The sequence below is a fragment of the Monodelphis domestica genome, chromosome 2, assembly GCF_027887165.1.
Source record: "Monodelphis domestica isolate mMonDom1 chromosome 2, mMonDom1.pri, whole genome shotgun sequence".
Taxonomy (NCBI): Eukaryota; Metazoa; Chordata; class Mammalia; order Didelphimorphia; family Didelphidae; genus Monodelphis; species Monodelphis domestica.
Genome location: NC_077228.1, coordinates 31,128,271 through 31,140,275, shown reverse-complemented (window position 1 = coordinate 31,140,275; position 12,005 = coordinate 31,128,271).

Here is a 12,005-nt window from a genome sequence, read left to right as displayed (position 1 = left end):
GCTTACAACCTAGCCTCAGGCTTAGGTGCAAGCTTTTTATCTCATTCTGATCTTAATCATGCCAGGGGCTGATCAAATTCTAGCCCCAGGCTTAGGCTCAGGTTTTGGGTCTTACTGTATTTGATCCAATCAGGCACACTCTTGATTATCTTGTCTTGAGCTTTAGGTGAAAAGATAAGTACTTAGTACTATTAGCCACCCCAAAGTGTGAATTATGTCCTTATCCCAAGCCCAGACTAGAATTCCCTGGATTGGGGTTCCAGAAGTCTCCACAGGTTTGAAATTTCAAGGGGTATGGGTTGGCTTATACCACTATTTGCCCAGGTAGGATCCCAGAGTCTGGATGTTGGCCCTTACCACTCTTCTATCTTGGAACCAATATTTAGTGTATCAATTCTAAGGCAGAACATATGTATTTATTTAGAAAATTAAAAAAATTGCTTTTAATTCTCTTCAGCCATGTATAGATGAATGTGGTCATCCAGAGGTTTAGCAATGGAAACACAGATATTAACACATTTGTATCACTAAGTGTCAAATCCTAGAAAAATTCTTAGAACTTAGAGGCTCTGGGGACATGGACAATTTGAAGTATTCGATGTTCTTTGGGTTAGTGCCCGTGCCTTAGTATGACACTATATGACCTATATACCTTAGAGGAGGATTACAAAATGGGCACTTTTTCATTGACAGTCACCAACTAACTTTTTTTTTTTGCAAGATATTGTATAATATTTTAACCAGACTTTTATATTCTTCAAGTGTCCTAGATAGATGGGGGAAAAAAGAAATATAAGACAGGGACAGAGACAGAGAGACAGGGGAAGGAGGAAGGAGAGAACAGGGAACATTTATTGACCACTTTCTCCAGCACCAGCTGGAAAGTGCCAGGTGCCTTGAGATGTTTGGGACACACTCTCAAACTGGCAAGATCCAATTAGATGAAATCAATTTCTTTGAATTCCCTCTGCTGTAGGACTTGAATGGTATCTGTTGCCCCCTGGTGACTATTCTTGGGATGACAAGCAGTGCCCCGGAAATTCTGACTAAGATCCAACCAATCCATCAATATTGTTAAGCTGTTAGGGAGTATTGCCTGTGGAATGGGTTAGAAGAGAAATGAAGCATTGCAGAGACTAATGCTTCTTGAGATATGAGGGAAACAGCATCTAAAAGGACCGAATAACCCAGGGGGGATCCAGCTCTTTCTGTGGAATGAGGAAAGTAAGGATTGGTGGGAAAAGGGGGGCGGGACTGAGTTTTCCCTGGGATTATCCCAAGGAAGATGGGGGAAATGTCAGTAGCCCTTTCCTGGTGAGTCTATTAGAAGTGCAGGCTTCACTCAAGACATCCTTGGGGCTTGAATTATGATATTCATTACAGTTCTAGAATCATTACAGCCATTTACTCTTGCTTGAGGAATTAGCCCTTTATGGATTCGCATTCATGTCTCTTGCTTGCAATTACCTTCTGCTTCTCTAGTTTGCCTTGCTTTGCTCACAAATTCCCATTCAAATCCAATGTAAGGAGAACTCTAGCACAGACTAGTAATTTGGGAAATGAGTCAGTCAACTTGGGTCTGCTTTTGGGTACCTGATCCAAACCTCATGTATTACTCTCCCCTGTGGGTGTGGCCACAATCTTATTACTTAATTATATGTAAAATAAGTATCCAAAGAAGGTTTTATAGGGAAGACTGCATCTTGAAGGATGGATAGAATTTCCAGGTGGAGATGATGATTGGTAATGGTGGGCACTCTAGAATGTATTAATGAAGCCGTGCATATAGGAAATCATATATCCAAAGGACTGTAATCAGTTTAATTTAGTTATGGATGGAGTGTGGTATAATGGAACAATCATGGGACTGCAAGATATCTGATTTGAGATTTTGCTCTGTTATTTATTATGTTCTCTGACCATGGAAAAGTCACTAAACCTTTGGGTCTCAGTTTATTTATTTGAAAAGTGGGGAAATAATGCCTTCAGTATCTTTTCCTTGTGGGGTTGCTGTGAAGGACAAATGAGCCATCATTTGATCAAATGATTTCTCTCATTCCTATTAATCCAGTTTTTGGTTAGATTTACACTCTGCAATGTGGTTGAGATGAATCTGACTCTGAACTTTGTAATTCTGAACTTGTACAAAAAGTTTGAAGATGTTAAAAAATAGTTTGAAACACAACCCTTAATATCAACTCTAGCAATGTCATATTGATACTTTGATCATAACCTTGAAAGGATAAAAGAAATAAAGCTCTTGTCTTCAATGAGCTTACATTCTACTGGAGGAAGACAAGACATAAAGGGAAGCTGAAAAGCAGGATTCTCTTAATCTTATTCTTACCTCCAGGACCAGATGATTTTCTTCAGGAAGATATTAAGGAATGAGAGAGAGAAAACTCTGGCTTCTTCTTATACCAGTTAGAATTTCCAAGTCCCAGCCAGGGCAAGAGAGTCTCAAGAAGATGGGCCTTACCTGGAGGCAGGGTCACTAAGTCAGCTTTTCACTCACCAATGGTAATGGTCCAAAAGAAGTCTGGGTGTTGGTCTTCCAGTCACTCCTCCATCCTTCACTCCAAGCCCTGGTGACTGACTGTATCTTCAGTCTTTTTTTCTCTATTTAAAGACCTTTTTCTCTTGTGTCAACTCCTTTAAATTTTCATGTCTACCAATCACAGCAGATGCTTTTCTCCAGGACTGTCCATTCTTTAGTTCTCACCTTCTTTGTTTAGATTATATCTTTTTGGGTTACTTAACATCTCTTTTGTTAAGTTCACCTTTTGTAATTACTTGACACCTTTTTGTGATTAATTCACCTTTTGTAGTTGCTTAACACCTTTTTGTAGTTAAAATCTAAAAATAGATTGTAGCTTACAATTCTAGCTTCACTGAAAGGAAGAGTTAACTAAATACCTTCATTGTTACAATCAGGAGATTACAATTTTATCTTCACAATAAAGAAAGAGCTAAGTATCTTCATTGTTACAATCAGGAGATAGCTAAATCCAATCTTCACACTAGGAAACAGTTTTGATTACTAGTCTCTCCTCTTGCCTCAGAATTCTAATTCTGAAATTAGAAACTAGATATCCACAATCAAATAGGTAAGGGGAGAGATCAGTTACCAAAACTAGTGTTTTGTCAGGAAACTTGATGGAAGTGTCATACTCTTCCAATCAGGTAGAGGGATCATAGCAATGTAGAGGGAGTAATCAAGGGTAGTTTTACTATAATGGATGCATTTTAGCTCAAAACATGAAAATAACATGTGATGTAACTTGCAGTGTTCTTGAGAGTAGGGATTATTTTTAAGTCTTTATCTTCTATCTTAGAATTGATACTATCAGTTCCAAGGTAGAAGAGTGGTGAGGGTTAGGCATTGGAGTTAAGTGACTTGACCAGGGTCACACAGCTAGGAAGTATCTGAGAATGGATTTGAACCCAGGACCTTCCATCTCCAAGCCAGATATTCTATCCATTGAGCCACTAATTGTTTCTAGTGACAATTTTTTTTTGGCCTTTCGTTAATTCTCCAACACTTAGCCTAGTACCTGGCACAAGTTAAGCACCATGCTTAACAAATGCTTGCTGACTGATTTATGAGCAATTACTTTTGTTTGGGTTACTGAGAGCATATGAAGTTGTACTAGTGGGAGCTTAGTGTTTCCCCCATAATGAACAGAATTCAGTCAGTGGTGAGAATGAAAAGACAACATCTACTGTTAAAGTTCTGGGATACCAGCCTCCAACCTCTCTTTAATGTTGAAGCTGCCTGAAACCAACTCATGAAAATAAGAAGGCTATGGTTCTTTCTGGTTTTGTTATATTGGGCCATCTTATTGCTGTTACTTTCTCGGAAGGAGGAAATGATATAGAGTTAATTAAGACCTCTCTTTAATAAAATAACATGGTAGTGAGGGTGGAGCTATCCATGGTAGCTTCCCTAATTTGTCTATGTTGTGTTTTGCTGTGCTGTGTGTGTCACTGGGGATATCTTTGGTGTTGGGCCACACCAAGAGTTCCCCAAAGTCTTGGGCAAAGAAAATATGAAAATGTTTGATGGTGATAAACCTAGAACTCAGCAATCAGTCTGGAAATGTAGCTTGGACCAGGCTGTGGGAAGGCTTGAATGGAGAATGGGAGCTTGAGAGTAAATGAAGCACTGCCTGGGTTAAGGGAACCTGAAACCTCTTCTCTCTCCACCTGTCCTCCATGTTTCTAGGAAATGCATTGGACAGAAGTTTTCCATAAATGAGATGGAAGTGGTTCTTGCTCTAATTCTGCTTCTTTTTTAGCTGAATCCAGACACCAGGAAGCTTCTCTTGCCTATTTCAAAGCTGGTTCTCAGGTCCCAGAATGAGATTCACCTCTGCATAAAAAGACTACATTGATCCTGCCCCAGAGAGAAGAGGGTGAGGAGCCCTCCCTGTCTGTCAGCCATCTGACTGTCTACCTGCCCAACTAGGACCTTCCCTTGCTTCCCTCTTCCAGTCTTGGCTATATTAAAGATCCCATATTCTAGAATCTAGAACATTGAGAGTCATCCCCCCCCCCTTCCCCTGAGATATGGAAAGGAAAAGGAAAGAAGGTTGTGAGGGAATAATGAAAGAGAAGAAGTATAATGGTAGAAGAGGAAAGAGGGAAGAAGAGAAAGTCAGGAACCACCTGGATGATTTGGTTCCATTCTGGAGCCAAACTTTGGGATGGATGTTGAGCATTCAATGAAGGGCAAAAGGGATAGGGAGGGTACTTGAGATCACGTTCCATGAGGATGGATTGAATGAACAGGATGGGTTTAGCTTGAAGAAAAGACTTAGTAGAGGATGTGGGAAACATTTTCAAGTACTTGAAAGGCTGACACATGTAATAAATAAATTATATCTCTGTTAATAAAAATATTATATTTTATGAGGTTTATTAAGGATCATTAGAAATCAAGGAATAAAGAGGATACAAAATAAAAACCACATGTCCATGGCTGGTTAACCATTTTTAGCCATCCCCACTCACCACCATCATTGCTGATTGTTGTCCAAAAAAGAGGACGTGGGAGGAGTTACTGCCAATTAAATACCAATAATGTGATCCTGCCAACGTGGAGTTGCAGGAGAGATTATAGGGAATTTTGGGAAATATTAAGGACTTCTGGGGAATGAAGTCAAAGGTTCAAAATCTCCATTTATACACACATAAGCAAGGAATTAGATTTGTCCTTCTTGGTCCTGGAGGACAGAACTAGGAACAGTGTGTGTGTGTGTGTGTGTGTGTGTGTGTGTTGGATTTGTTCCTCACATGTGAGACTCATCCCTCACTTCTATGCCTTTGTACAGACTGTCCCTAATTCATAAAGGCACCCTCTCTTTAGTTCTATCTTTGGAATCTTTAGCTTCCTTCAAGGCTCAGCTCAGGTGCTGCTTCCTATATGAAGCATTTCCTAATTTCTCACTTGCTTTGCTTCTCTCTTGTTTTCATCAAGAGGATATAACCCCGGGGGCATCTGGGTAGCTCAGTGCATTGAGAGCCAGGCCTAGAGACTAGGTTCAAATCTGGCCTCAGACACTTCTCAGCTGTGTGACCCTGGGCAAGTCACTTAACCCCCATTGCCTAGCCCTTACCACTCTTCTGCCTTGGAACTTGGAACTTATACACAGTATTGATTCCAATATGGAAGGTGAGGGTTTAAGAAAAAGGAGGATATAACCCCTGGGGGCAGGGACTGCTTTACCTTGATTCTGGTATCCTCAGTACCTGGCAGAGAGACCGTCATGGAAGTTTGTTGGACTGAATTCTAAGTGTCCTAAGCACTGCCTGCAATCCCAAGAGTGACCACCAGGTGGCAGTAAGACCTCAGTCAATGGACAAGCGTTCTTTAAGCACTTTTGGGTGAGGTTCGGTCCCTGCCCTCGGGGGTGTTTCACTTAAATGCGGCGACGAACAAGTAAATACTGGGTTGATGGAAGGGAATCTTGGAGGGGAAGAGTCCAGAAGCTGCCCCCCTCCCGTGCTTGAACTGAGTTTTGAAAGAAAGTCCGAGATTTTATGAGGCAGGAGGGAGTCGGGAGTCGGGAGGCGGGACAGCATTTCTGGAGGGCTTTGGGCACTGGATCCTTTCGGTTCCGGAGATGCTGCCGAGGCACACAATCAGTAGACAAGCAGCTGGCCTTTGCCTTAAGAGGGCTCCGTGGCCTTTTGCTGGGAAGGTGTCAAATGGTGCTGAGTCCTTTTCCGGATGGCATCCGCACAATCCTGCGCAGGGTGATGCCTCCTTGACGGTTTCTGCCCTCCTAAAAATGTCCTCGACAGTCATTCCCCCTCTAAGAGTCATTTAACATTCCATCTCTGTGGGCAGCAACAGACAAGCATGAAATACTCACTGTGTCTTGGCACTGGGCAAACAACTGTGCACAGACAAACTATGTATTGAATAAATTGGAGATACATAATAAAAATAATACGTTAGGAAAGGGAGATAGGGAAAGGCTTCCTGTAAAAGGTGGGGTTTTAACTGGAATTGAAGGCAGCCATGGAATCCTAGAGGTGAAATTGAGGAGGGAAAGGATTCCAGACATGGGAGATAGCCAGTGGAAAGGCATGGGTTTAAGGGCAGCTAAGTAGCACAGTGGATAGAATGGTAGGTCTGGAGTTGGGAGGACCTGGGTTCAAATTTGGCCTTACACACTTCTTAAAAAAATTTTTTTTAACCTTCCATCTTAGAATCAATACTGTGCATTGATTCTAAGGCAGAAGAGAAGTAAGGGTTAGGCAATGGGGGTTAAGTGACTTGCCCAGGGTCACACAGCTAGGAAGTGTCTGAGGTCAGATTTTGGACCCAGGACCTCCCATCTCTTTTCCTGGCTCTCAATCCACTGAGGCACCCAGCTGTCCCCTCAAACACCTCTTAACTTTGTGATCCTGGGCAAATGGCTTAACCCTGATTGACTAGCCCTTGCCTCAAGTCTGTCTTGGAATTAATACTAAGAAAGAAGGTAAAGTTTAAAAAAAGAAAAGAAAAGGCATAGATTTGGGAGAGGAATGTGCATGAATAGGGAGGCCATTGTCACTGGCTTGCCAAATATGGGGAGGAGAGCCAAGGTATAAGAAGAATGGAAAAGCAGGATTCTGGAGAAAACAGGAGAAAATAATATCAAGGGTGCATATGAAGTGGTTGAACTGGGAGAAAGCCTAACGCTTAACAGAGGCTGCAGTGACAGAGGTCAGGGCATTAGGAGGGAGGGGGAGTGATGCGAAGCTTCAAGATGTTGACCAGGGAAGAAGAGCTCATAGTACACCTGCTCCCTAAAAGTCTTCTCTTTCTTAAAACTACTCTGCCAAATCTCCTCCATTCTGTGCTTGGTATTATCAATAAATATATCCCAGGTAAACAAAAGTCCTTTGTGGAATTCTCAAGTTAAGAGTAAAAGTGGTTCCTGAGACCAAAAGTCTGAGAATGACTGATTTGAGACATTGATAAACCTGATTAGTAGCACTGGACTTTGCTTTAAGGGACAGTTAGGTAGCTCAGTGGATTAGAGAGCCAGGAGGTCCCAGGTTCAAATGTGACCTCAGACAATTCCTAACTGTGTGACCCTGGGCAAGTCACTTAATCTCCATTGCCTAGCCCTTATTGATCTTCTGCCTGGGAACTGAAGCTTAGCACCAATTCTAAGACAGAAGTTAAAGGTTTATTTTAAATGACTATTCTTTGACTCTGGCCATTGAACCAGCTGCTGATCCAATTATAGTACAATCTAGCCATCACCTATCCACATTTTCCAGAAGTACAGCAGGAGGATCTGTCAAATGCTTTGTTAGAATTGAGCCAGACTCTAGCTACAAATGTAATGTTTTAGAGGGACCAGTTTGCTAAATCCATTGAAAAAGGAAATACGGTTAGTATGGCACAACCTGTCCTTGAAGCGATGGCGGGTGTGCCATTCACTCACTGGTTTCCCCCCTTTCGTCTGTTTAATTTGTCAATTTTCCCTAGGAATTGAAATCAAGGTTACTGGCCCACAGTTTACAGATCATCTTCCCTTTTTTTTTTGGAAATAGGGCTATTTGCCCTTCATCAGTCTCACTGTACCTTTCCTAGACAGCCTGCTTCTCTGGGTTTTCCTGCAACCCATCTTGGCTCCAACGTGGCCAAGACCCGAAGACCTCCTGCACCTTAACCAGAATGACAAAGAAACAGGAGAAAAATAACTAGCCCAAACAGCAGGGGCTTGAAAGAGGGGGAGGGATGGTATTCCTTCTTTTCAGTTCAATTCATGGAACCTTCACTGTGGGTGAATGGTACGTGAACTTTCATCTTCTGGAAGCAGCAGGAAACACTGCAATTGTCTAGTGGTATTAAAATGCAGCCTGTTCTGGCTCTGGAGTCAGTTAAAGGAGGCTCCTCACTCCATGTAATAGGGAGTGTAAAGATTAAAATGAATATTCAATACTCCAAAGGTTACATTTAATGATATTTATTAATATTTAACTTGAAGCAAAAGGAAACTAAAAAGCTAGAGAAACAGGGAGAGCTCACCCAGCCTTGCATGTGAAAAAGAGAGGAGGGAGGCGTTACACAAAACTTATATAGTAGTAGTAGTAGTAGTAGTAGTCTCTCAGTAACCGAGGAAGACGATTGTCTTTGTGTGTTTTTGTGCACAAAGACACTTGTGCATGAAGATTCAAGTGGAAAAGTCGATGCACAGAGACGGTCCCACTCTCTTGGCGTTGGAAGCCTGGGTCCAGTGGCACGAAAAGTCATTACATCTGGAGACTTCCTCAGCTGCATTGGATGGCCGTGTTGTCTTTTGTGCTCCAACATGCCCTAAGCACTCCACAGTGCCTTGCTGCGTCGCCATCTCAGCCGTTGAATCTTCTTGTTGGTTTCTTCCGTCTGTTCCGCCGAAGCAGTCTTCACATGCTGGGTGAGCAAAGCCCTGGTTCACCAGGGGTCGACGTCGACCCGATGGCTACCCTCACAAGGTTTAGCCGGCCTGTCGAAGCCGTTGCCTGGGGTGTGGCCGCTGCCGCATGCTAGCAGCTACTGGGAGCCACAAGTGAGAGCTGGGTGTCAGGTGAGGGTCAGAGGCTAGAGAGCACGACAAGCCCTCCATACCAAAGATATTACTCCTCCCTGAGCACCCCATACACCCCTTTATATACATTATATATTTGTATATATTATATGCAAATGTAATAAACAAACATGAATGAAGGGGAAAAGGATTCTGGGAGATGGAGTCCAAATTTTTCTAATTATACACATGGTTGGTAACGGCATCAAATCAGAGTGCCTAAATCTTTCAAAGTTGTTTGTCTTTATAGTGTCATTACATAAATTGTTCTTCTTGTTCTGCTCACTTCACTGCATCAGTTCATATAAGTCTTCTTAGTTTGTTTTAGAGAATTGCTTTGATAACTCCTGCTCCTCCTACTTTTCTATTCTGCCTCAGCTATTTCCAGATCAAAAGGATGTCCATTATAGGATATAGCTGAGTCAGGGTGGAAGAGGAGGGCATGAGAGTTCAGTGAGAAATGAGAATATTTGAGGGAACAACAATATCTATGTTGAAGTCTCTTAGTATGACAACAGGCTGAGGGTGGAGGGGGAGATTTCTGGATAGCTGCTCTAGTAGGGAGCTTTTCTTTGATGTGAGTCTTAAGTCAGCTTCCAGGTTCTTTCTAGCCCCCATGCTGGGTCTCAACTTTCATCTTCTCATGTTCAATGAAGAGATGAAAGGGGCTTTAAATATACTATTGTGGCCAGTTGGGTAACTCTTTACTGAAAGGGATGCTTTGAAGAAAAAAGTGAAACACACAGGTCTTTAGGGACCTGTGTTTAGGATAAGACCAAGAGGCTCCCAAGGTTATCAAAGCTGAGAACTGCCACTCACTCAGGGTAATTTTAGAACTAAAATTACCAGCAGGAGGAAACTGGCAAGACTCATTGGATTATGAAGTCTTTGGCAGGGAAGAGAAGGTCAGAGAAATAAAGGTAATGTTTTTCTTCCAACTCTTATAGAAGGCTGGGACTTTGGCAGGGGAAGAAGGGGCACAACAGATCTCTCCTGCTGATCCCCTAACTTGGCTTAGGTTAGAGAAGTATCTTACCCCGACCTTTTGTTGGCTCTGAGTCTCTAGAATCTGATTCAAGGTATTATTTTAAAGTTGTTTGGAGGAGAATGTAGAGAGAGTTTGGTTGGGTTACTCTTCCATTGTTGTTTGCTATGGAGCAGAACAAAGGTTGCCCTGATACTAATATGCATTTGTTGTTTTGAGAGTTTCTACAAAATCTGGGATCCCTTTGACACATATTTGGGGAAATCAAGGCATGGCCTATAGCATGAATATACAGAAAACTTTCTTTTTTTTTTCGGTTGATTTTGATGAACAGTTTATTTCCATTGTAAGAGATGGAGGTGGAAAGGGAAAACATTGGGATTGGGGTAAGCATTGTAAAAAATCAATAAAATTATTTTTGAAAAATAATGAATAACAAAAACAAAACACTTGAACCTAAATGGTATAAAGTTATAATGACCAAGTTTGTTCCCAGAGAAGAAAGGGAAGATTAAATCTCCCTCTACAGGAAACTTTTAGCAAAGTGTCTACACTGGGACAAAGAGCCAAAGGCAGAAATTGATCTTAATGGTGGTCATGCTCTAGGATTAAAGAGTATCTATGTGAATCCAGAATCGTTGGAGGGTTCCAAATTATATCTATGTGGAAATTCTATCAAAGGAGACTGTAAGGTTCTGGAGGTCAGGGACTGCTTCATTTTTGTCTTTGGGCCTCTAGATCCTTGCACAGTGCTCTGAACATAGAAAGTACTTAACAAATGCCTTTTATACAGAATTATTTTAAATAATTAATTTTAATGATTTAATAGTTAAATTTTAATTTTATGGCTTTATGAAGTTTGGACTTTATTCAGGAGGCAATGGGGAGCCATTGGAGGTTTTTGAGCTTAATCACATCAGTTATTCCCTGCATCTCTCCCATATAGGGATGGGGCAAGGCTCTGTTAGGGCAGACTGTGTCTAACAGACTCACACCAGGAACCCTCTGAGAGCAGGGATGTTTACCTTTTCCAGACCTCAGTGGTGGGTCTAAGATTGTGAAGAGGAATGGTCTGAGGATGGCTACTGAAATTTTGTTGCTCCCTCATTGAGTTAATGGAGCTACCAGTGACTTACCCCTGACTTTAAGTCAACATCCCCTTGATCTCCCAGGCACCAGCACATTCCAAAGGACCTTTTCTGAACTGAAAGTGTTTGTGTCCAGAATGTTGAGTTCAGTAAACAACATGTGGTGGACCTGGGCCAAGGAGACAAGGACAAGATTTTCTAAAATCTTGTATCACCCCCTCCTACTTCCTTTTGAGGCTTTTGTCCCATGACCTAGGGACCCCCACCCCCTACTGCTGACCTCTGCTGGGCTTTGCTGCCCCAGCCTCTTTCAGCCTATCATCTTTAACAACCCAGGGCAGCCACATGCCTTCCCCTCTACCATTCAGAGTCCCTCACTTCATTCAAAACTTGCTCAGAGTCCCCTCTTCTGAAAAGTCTTCTCTAACTGCTCTTCATTCTCTCCTCCATTGATGGGATCATAACTTCAGAATTGGATTTCAGTGCATTTTTTGGCCCAGTCAAAATGGTCTGCTAATTATTCCTCAACCATGGCGGTCCATCTCCTGACTTTGCCCTGGGGGTCTTCCATATCTGGAAGACCTGACTTCTCACTTCTTTTTTTTTTTACTTTTTTTTTACTTCTTTTTCTTTTTTAAACCCTTACCTTCCATCTTGGAGTCAATATTGTATATTGGCTCCAAGGCAGAAGAGTGGTAAGGGCTAGGCAATGGGGGTCAAGTGACTTGCCCAGGGTCACACAGCTGGGAAGCATCTGAGGCCAGATTTGAACCTAGGACCTCCCATCTCTAGGGCTAGCTCTCAATCCACTGAGCTACCCAGCTGCCCCCCCTGACTTCTCACTTCTAACTCAAGGAAGTC